This window comes from Apaloderma vittatum, unplaced genomic scaffold (genome assembly GCF_000703405.1).
Source record: "Apaloderma vittatum isolate BGI_N311 unplaced genomic scaffold, ASM70340v1 scaffold11593, whole genome shotgun sequence".
Taxonomy (NCBI): domain Eukaryota; kingdom Metazoa; phylum Chordata; class Aves; order Trogoniformes; family Trogonidae; genus Apaloderma; species Apaloderma vittatum.
The window spans coordinates 19,296-28,724 of record NW_009708631.1 but is presented as its reverse complement, the minus strand read 5'-3'; positions in this window follow the sequence as shown (position 1 = coordinate 28,724).

Below are 9,429 nucleotides of genomic sequence, written 5' to 3'. Positions count from 1 at the left end.
GTTTGCTGCGTTGGTGAAGACAAGCAGGGTCGGGTGCGGAGGTAGTCCTCGAGTAACAGGGGGTCAGAGTTACGGTGTGCGTTTCTGTAGGTGTTTTCTTGCCGCTCGGGGCTTTCAACGGGAAGGCTTCCTTGGTTTTCCGATTCCAGGCTGAACTCTGACTGAGTCTTCTGGAAGATCACAACGCCTTATTCTTGAAACCGATTTTCTGTGACTGGCTGGAGTAGTGTTTAAGTTAAACCCCATGAGCACTTTTATTTCTGCAGTGGTTGCACCTTTGAGAGTGTTCTAGCTATACCTTGCAGCAGCATCTTCTGTTTGTTTTCAGGTTTCTTTAAAAGATGACCTACATTAGAACACAAATATTAGGAGGATGTGTTTCTGTCTTGTGAGTTCTAAGCGTCTTAAACTTTGGCCTCCTTTGAACTCCATGACTCACTGTTTGAGAAGTGGTAGCCAGTTTGAACAGCAGACTGCAAATATTGAAAACTGATCAGCAGGAGTTGTTAGAGATAATTGTGTATCTGGTGTATGACTTAAATACGTTTCCTGTAAATTGTTTAGATAGTCTATTTAAAAAAAAAACCCAAACCTGCAACCCCTCCCTCCCAAAATAGTCTTGAAGTTCTCACTGATGATTATATTTGGATGAAGAGGGGGAAGCCCAGGCATCTCTCTTTACAGAATTAGTTGCAAATCTGGTGCTGACACTTGAGTTACAGGAGTTGGGCAATCCTGAGGCAAATTTTGTTTGTGTAATCGTGTTTTTGCTTTTGGGAGACAAAATGGTGAGTCTAAAAAGTGCTTGAAAACTCTGTTGCCGTGTTTAGCAAAATTTTAAACAAAAAAGCTCCTGCCTGTATTTATTTAATTAAGCAAGCTGTCAACCTGATGAACTTTCTCTAGACATGTTGGGCAACTAAGTTTCTTCTCCTGGAGGGTTTCACTTGTATAGATAAGTCTTATGTGAAAAACAGTTCTTGTTTCTTTCATACTGTGTCTTGAAGGCTGATAACCTGCTGTGCCTCAAGGTAATCGGTCAGCGAATGTGTTATCAGCTCAATGATAGATAGATGGTCAGAGTTAGGTTTTGTTGGCATGTTCTTAGACTGCTGTATTAGTGGAACTGTTTAAGAAAAGGTTCAGGCACTTAATTCATCTTGATAAAGGAATATCATGTTCAACTAGTTGAAATAATGTACTTGTTCTGTGAAGCACACACTTCAGTGTTCATCTTGGGTATGGTTAGGAGAAGAATTGGGCTGAGTTTTTTCTAACTTTCAAAGAGTTGGCTCCTTCAAGCAGTGTCTTAACTCATCTCAGAGCTTGCACTAGAGTATCCCAAACCTTACACTACTGGAGGAAGAAAAAAAAAAAGATAAAGTTCAGGCTGTGTGTTCACCTGCTAACTCTGGCTACTTTTGGTTAAAGAACTTGTAGATCAATGTAGATGTTGGGAAGGGTGTACAACTCTGGTTCCCTAGGCTCTGTTGTCAGAACATAAACTCACATTAGAGAGTTTAAAATTCTCTGTTTGCAGAATGACATTGCGATTTGCTTGGATTTCAGTACCCATATCAGAGTTGTAAATGGAAAGCCGTGAATTATTAATTCATGCATTGTTACTGGACAATGTAAAATGATAAGTTTTTTTCCTAAAAAAAATAATCTGCAACTTTGTTCACATAAACAGTGAAGAAACTTTAAATCATAGAAGCATTGAAGTTGGAAGGGATCTCTAGAGATATCTAGTAAATGGAATGCTTTGTGTTGTAAATGCTGATGTGTGACAAATGTTGGCTTTTTAAATTTAATCATCTTTAAATATAATCTTCAGAGAGTTTAATTTTCTTACAGATGAAGCTAGTGGTCTACAGATAATCACATTAAAACCAAAAAGGCAGGAGAAAATACCCAAGACAAAACAGTTGCTGAAGGAACACTACTGGGGCTGTTTGGAATCTAATTTTTTATACTTTTATAAAGCCTAGGCTTTGTTTTATTTCTGAATAGATGGTTGTTTCTGTCTTTGAAATTAAGTTTAAAATAGTTTGTTTTAATCTCCCATCATACATTTAAAGCTTGCCTAAAGAAGGTGGTTCACAGGAGAGTCATCATTTGGTAAAAATCAGGTGGAGGGGGGAAAAAAGATTGACTTGACTTTTTTTTAATTGGAAACCGTTTAAAAAGATCTCATCTTCTCAGTTACAAATGTGACTGTGTATTAGGAAATGTAGAAAAAACACAGACAATTATGCTTAGGGATTTGTGTGCCGGTGTCTTTTCATTAAAGGCATTGTGATGCTCTTTGGGAGTGCAGGATCAGAGAGTTACTGTTACTTGAGGCTTTCTGAAGTTGGAACAAACACCACAGCTCTCTGACAAATTGAAGTCAAGGAGGTTGTTCAGAACAGTTCAGAAGGGTGGGATGGCTGCATGGCTTTAGAGAAGTACTTTGGAGGTAAGGCTCAGGAATGTAGTACTCTAAAAATAATATGCATCTGTGCAGATTAGAGCTTTTACGGTGCATGACAAATGACTCCTGCTGGCCTGAATTTACAAAGATTTCTTTAATGCTTTGCTTAATCCTTTTGTGTGGATGTTCATAATATAAAAAATACTTTTTAAACCTGTAGTGCATTGTAGTCTGACAATATACAAAGCTGAATAAGTGGAGTAGATTTAGAAGCTTACAGGGATACTTGTACTATTTGAATTGAGACTAGCTGTGACAGTTGTTTGAAGAGTAACCTGTATAAATTGTTTGGACAACAGCTTTTGCCTGCCATAAACTGCACTTTGAAAGTGTTAGCTATAAGTTTAAAAAGAAATCATGCATATAAGTTTAATAAAGAAATCATGCATATGCTTATTTGTCTTTCTGTGATTCATTCTACCCCAGAAAGTGCTTTGCACATCCTCATCTACTTAGCTTTCCTGAACTCTTTATCGTTCTTGGTTTTACAACTACGAGTAAAAGGAAGATTAAATGCCTGTGCACATCAGGGTTGTTTAGTTGTTGGTTTGCTGTGAGCTTGCTGTGTCAGCAAAGTAAGACTCGCAGCACAGTCGCTGAGCAGCAAGATGTGCTGTTTCTCCTGGAAAACCCCTGGTCTTGTAGCTCTGACTCTGTAATCTGTTGCGAGAATGCACCCTGTAAATTGTAAAGGTCAGATTGGGTCAGTGGCATATCAGAAATAAAGATTGGATGCAAGTAAAGTGGAGGAGGGTGGATTTTGATGTTGCATTATATTCCTGCCTGTTAATGGGAAGGTTTATGTGAATTTTAATGAGAAAATTAGAAATGTTTGGGTCTGTGTTTGTCTTTGCATTTTTGAAGGTGCTCTTGTTGAAAGCTTCTGCAATACAAGAGGAGCTCTGAAAAAAAGCAATGCTACACTGGTAGCGTGATAACATCACTGGTTGTATGATAACATCATTTTGTCGCTCCGGTCCTGCACAGGCATAAGCTATGCAAGCCGGATTAGAGATCACAGCAGTAGAAGTTTTGCTCATTGAACCTTCATTGGCTCTATTACTGATTTTTTGGCTTAAACCTTTAGCTTACATCTGTTAATAACAAAAGAGCGTTGAATGCTAAAGTTGGGGAGTGAGAGGCTTTTGTGTTCCTGTGTAACGTGCCTCCTTGCTGAAAAGAGGATTTCTGTGATGACTCTGATGTTTGCAGGGGAGTGCTGTAGTGATCTGTGAAGAACTAGTGTAACTTGCTTGTGATGGGGCTCAGAATTTTATCTGGTGATTCTCGTGTAATTCCTTAAATCTCTTCAGAAGACTGATACTAAAATAAGCGTTGTGTGTATGCATTTTATGGCTGAAAGAAATGAAGTTATCTGGGCATGTAATCAAAACTTTTGTTTCATGCATCTAACTTCAACATGAAGAGTATATTCTAAGTATAGAGTATCTTGGTTGGAAGTGTTTTTACTCTGCAGTTAAGATTGGGACAAAACCTGCAGTGGAGCTGTTGGACTCTTAAAAATCCAATTTGAATATGCCTGACTTAGAGCCTGCTTAGGTTGAAGGTGGTGTATGCAAGCAGGGGCTCTGGTGTCTTGTGCAAAACAAATGCTTGACTCAATCAATTATTGAATATTTACCTTCTAAAATTATTTGAAAAGTCAGTGAAGTGCTTTCATGCAGTGTCTTCTAACAGATTTGTCCTAGAAACTTCAAATTAGTTTGTTATGCAAGTGGTGTCCTGAAGTGGCACATACCCCCTCACGAGGTTGCTGTGTTGACGTATCTGACCCTGCCTGCTGCTGTGAGATGTGTCTGACTTGAGCACTTAATTTCAAGCTTTTCTGAAGTGTCTTTATTGTGTTATTAGTTCTTTTTGACTTTAATATTCTTATCGTTGTATTTTACTGAACACTCCTTGACTTTTTTGTTTTTCTTGTCTTTAGTTTTCATTACTCATCTACCTTTTGATAAATTCCATGCTGCTTTCAAGGGGAGGATGTACAATGTCTTTTAAAGTTGGCACTTGGAGGTGCTACAGCCCTTTGCCTGAAGAGTATTATTTCTGTGCATGAAACAGGGTAACACAGAACTGCAAGGCTAAAAACTTTCTTTAAATTCTTCGTGAAAATACTGAGCTGATATAACAGGCAGACTGATGCCAAAGTTAGTGCAAAAAACTTTTGCTTGGGCAAGTGAAAATACTGGTATAAATAACTTAAACCAGGTTGGAATATCAGTAAAATGTTCCAACAGTTCAAGATTAGTTTAGATGCTCAAAGGAACCTTCTTGTCTTGGCTGAGTTAGAATGGCAGTCAAGATACTGTTCAAATCCTTTAAAGGTAAGAAGTCTATTAAAAATACATTACAAAATGTCTGGGAGTTAGGTGATAGCAGCTTTACAATGAGCTAGGGCAAAATTCATATTGCTAAATAGTCAAGATACTGTTCAAATCCTTTAAAGGTAAGAAGTCTATTAAAAATACATTACAAAATGTCTGGGAGCTTTACAGTGAGCTAGGGCAAAATTCATGTTGCTAAATTTATGCTAAAATTCCACTCCTTGATGCTACGTTAAGCTGTGTTACACTGTGGATTTTAACTTGGAGAGTTGGTGCAGAGTAGCTGCTGCTGATTCTGAGCCTGCTGTTGCAGTGTTGTGCCTGTAGACAGGCTTATCCATTTAAGCAATGTGAAATCTTCAAAGGTTTGTAAGTTAGACATCACTACAGACTCTAAACGCCTTTATGTTTAATCGCAGTTCATGGCTATTTGACTGTTTTTCTGTAGCTGTTGTGGTTAGTATCAGGTTCTATTCTGTTTTTCCAGAATGTGTTGTTCTCCTGCATCCATGATTAAAGATAGAAACTGGAGTTTGACAAGGCTGGGAGATTCTCTTAGGTTGCGATCTTCGGCGCAGTTACGGCAGTCTGTTACCAAGGAGCACCAGGAACTGCCTGTTCCTTTGAGCACTTCCAGACGGACACCTTTTGAGGGCTAGGGTTTGTGACTTCTGTCCTGCTTTATTTAAATGCCTGAAATGGGGAACCTGGATACTTCTTTCAAGAGAGGAGGGAGAGGTATGTGTTTCAGTGGTGCTTTGCAGCACGCATCTAATAACAGGCTGTGCTCCCTTATGGGCATTGTATCAAAGCAGTGCACAGCTACGGCGCTGCCACGGTGGCTGTTATCTCAGCAGCCTTTTCTGCAAAGAGTGAGAGTAACACTGCCAGCACTGTAAGAAAGAAATGAGTTTTTTCACTGTTAGTCCTCAGCCTTGGTTTCTGTTGTTTAACTTAGGACAATAGTGGACAGTCATGAACAAAATGTGATATCCTTCCATCATCTTTTTTATATCTGAGTGTACACCAACTCAAAGCTAACTTTCTTTTCCCTCCTCCGAAGTTACTGGTGTGTTTCCACAGTCTCAAGATCAGATGAGAGGATGCAGAGAAATATGGGGCTGAAAGTAGTATGTAGGACTACCCCCTCAGGCAGTAAATCAGTTACATCCGATAAAGTGCGTGGTGCGACTTGTCATCTTGTTTTGCACTTTGCGTGCCAATGTGTTTTAAATGCTGAAAGCTGTATTTGAAACTGATGATTGGAATCGCATTTTCTGAAGCTATGAAATTCAGGATTGTTAGAAGTATCTTTGCTGAGCTTCTCTGAATACGTGAAGTAACTGGTTTTTTGCGCTGCATTCCAGTTAGGAGACAAATTTGGAGAGCATGCTCACTGCAAAGAGTGGACAAGATATTAAAAAAAAAATTAAATTAATTGAAAATTACAGTGGCTTGGTAAAGGATTTTTAGGAAAAGCTCCAATTTCAGTTGTTTTGGTAGGAAAATAAGACGATATCAACATCTTGCTGGCAGCATCCTTGCTTAGTCTAGATCTGTAGATCTTGATCTTCAGCTTTTTTCTCCCTTAAAGGTCCAACATAACTTCTAGAATTATCTTAGTAATTGCATGCTGCTCTTCTGTGGTAATAAATGGCTCCTAGGTGAACAGTGTGTTTTCTGGGTGGTATTTTTGTTTTTGTCTTACTCGTAAGGAAGATTAATGGTTCTTCATTGCATTTATCAACAGTAACTTCTAATTCACATGCAAAAATGAATATTTTGTTGGAGGAGATTGTGATGAAGCCCACTGCCTTGCAAATAGCTTTCTTTGACTGGCTGAAGTAATATTGCTGTCTTAATGGCCTGGTCTTGGTTTTCTGAGAGCTTTACTTTGTTCTATAGGCTCTTTTAAATGCAAGTCCCTTTTGCTTCAACTGTTGTGAGAGAAAGATGATTCCAGTAAGTTTCTGGGGAGAGGGTGAGTGTTCTCTCCTTTTGCTGTTTTTTTTTCTGCATTACCAGTGGCTGGAAAGCAAGTTACTACTGACTCAAGAGTCAGGCTGTGGATCTGCTGAGCTCCTTCTTTGCACAGAGCCTTCTTTCTCTTTGACAGTTAGGCAAGTGATAGCAGTCACAGACCTGCAGAAGATATTTTTCTGTGATCCTCACCCTTTCACAATTTCTCTCATTTTTTGAGTGATTAATCCAAAATAAATTATTTTGTGATCAGAATAAGCTTCAACCACCAAAGAGGTGCCCCATCCCCACTGACAGGCCTGCTTTGCTGGCTCTCTGCCCCCTAGGTCCAAAACCCACCCACCTTCTCTTGCAGAGGCTTATTCTGAACTGATCCTATGAATATTTTTGGTAGAGCAGTGTCACATGGCACATCCGCACCTGTTGGTAATACAACCCGCTAAGAGGTGCAGAAAATGTCAGCTATCGTCCTGAAGATAGGCTGTTCTCTGTGCATTCAAGGAGGGCTTGGTAAACTGCCTGCTGGGGATAGCTGCCTTTTATTTTCCCTTTGCTTAAAGTTACTTTGTCTCACAGGTGTCAACTATAAACTGTTTTGTACTGCTTCACTCTCTAGTGTCCAGAAATAGGTCTTGTTTGGGGAGAATTTAAGATAACTCTTGAATCATTTAGGACAGATGTGTTGGAATTCTGCGTGAGTGTCAGTGTTTGTGTATGAAGCCTTTGGAAAGGAAAGCTCGAGCTCTTTTTCTCTGGGAAGATCAAATTGTGGAAAAAACTTCTCAGATCTTGCAAACTTGTAATTTATTTATTTTTTTTGGTCAACTGTAGTTGTATGATTAATTTTTCTTACCAGTTGTTTACTTTCTACTTGATTTTTGTGCTTGCCAAAACAGTTTTCAGTAGCTTCACTAACTGTGGTAATTTTCTATGGCCTCCTTCGTAATTAATTAAAAAGTTTGAGCCAAGTTAGAACCGGTCAGTCTTTCACATGAAACCCTGTGCTACAATTTCAAAACCATCCGCGCTTTTGAATTTCAGTGCTTTTCAAAAGCCTAACGGCCATCAGTAGACCACAGCTAATTGTATAGCAGTGAGTGTTCTGTACCATTCACACAGGGGTGAGCAGACTTTCTGCTTCAGTAGAGAACCACAGCATGTGCCTGCCCTGTGAACAGTAAAGATTTCACGCACGCCCCACACCCCTGCCCTTCTGTGTCTGGGCATGCAGCTTTTGCTTTTGGGTCTCTGCGTATCAATCTGAAAAAAAAAAGTGTTGTATTAGATACAATAGCTTTTAAACTACATTAATGGTGATACGGAAAGGCTTGCGCTTAAATTTCTTTCTTTTTGGGATTTAATAGCATCTACTATTTTGAGTTGTACTTAGCAAAAATGGAACTACTGAAAACTTCTGTATCCATGTAAGTCAGTAGCTGTTGGCTGTGGGTTTGGAACAACCTCTTGAAGTGTTTCTGCACTTACATCATTTGAAGATATACCTTCTACCTGAGTTGATGCATCTAATGACTAATATCCAGTGCTATTTGAACATTGGATCTGTTTACTTCCAAGTCAGCGTTAAAATACTACTCCCTGATGTGAGAGAGGGAGTGATGTGTTAATATGTACAGATGCAAGAAGCTGCTTGCGCTGTCACTAGACCTACTGTGCAAGTTTAGTAAACTCAAGGACAAATCTGTTCTCTGTAAATTAACACATAGTTTTTCATGTTTCTTGTCTTTCTGCCTATAGAGAAAGACTCAACAGAGGTGTTATGCCGCTTGGCAAATTTTTTTATTATGGGCCATATAATTTATCAGCCTGTGGCTGAATGAATATGCAGAGTGTTGAAAGACAGAAGAAAAAAAGAGGCGATGGTCCTAATAAGGTGATTAATTTGACTCTCACGTGGCCTTGCCTTCTGTGGATTTGCGTTCTTAATGCTCTGTCAGAGCTTGCTGGCAGCAGCTGAAGGATATATTGTCCTGACTGCTGCATCCTCTGTTGCAGTAGGTCTCAGTTTTTCCTGTGGGTGCATGCATGCACACATATGCAAAAGGAATTCTCAGTCCCCTCCCTTGCTTAGAGGGCTTTTGAGAGACTTGAGGCATCATGTTTGAGTTTGGGAGTAGACAGAAGAATTTCTTAAAATCAGCCTGTTGGGTTTTGGACAGAGATTATGGTGGAATAGCTTAAATCTATGACCTGTCAGACTACAGTCTTCTAAAAGCTACATTCATGCTCTGATAAAGCATGACTTGTTGCATTAAAAGTGTCAGTGTATTTAAGCAAGAAATGTATGCCTTTTGTGCTAAGTGCTTTTTGTGGCTGAGAGTGCTAAAGTAGTTATTAATGTGGTTGTGGAAATATGCCTTATGTTTTAAAATGCTGATTCATGGCCAATATCTTTCCTCTTCTACATTAAAGTAATTAATGTTGCTCTGTACAGCTCACAGAACATCCCCCCTTAGCATAAGCAAAATAGGAACATATTGATGTGTGTGTACCTGCAGTAAGGGGGTGGAATGAGCTATAGTATGTTCTGTATAATTATTGATCTTTCACTTGTATTGTCATGAAGAATCAAGGAGTCATTGTAGTTGGAAGAAGAAACCAGAGGTACTG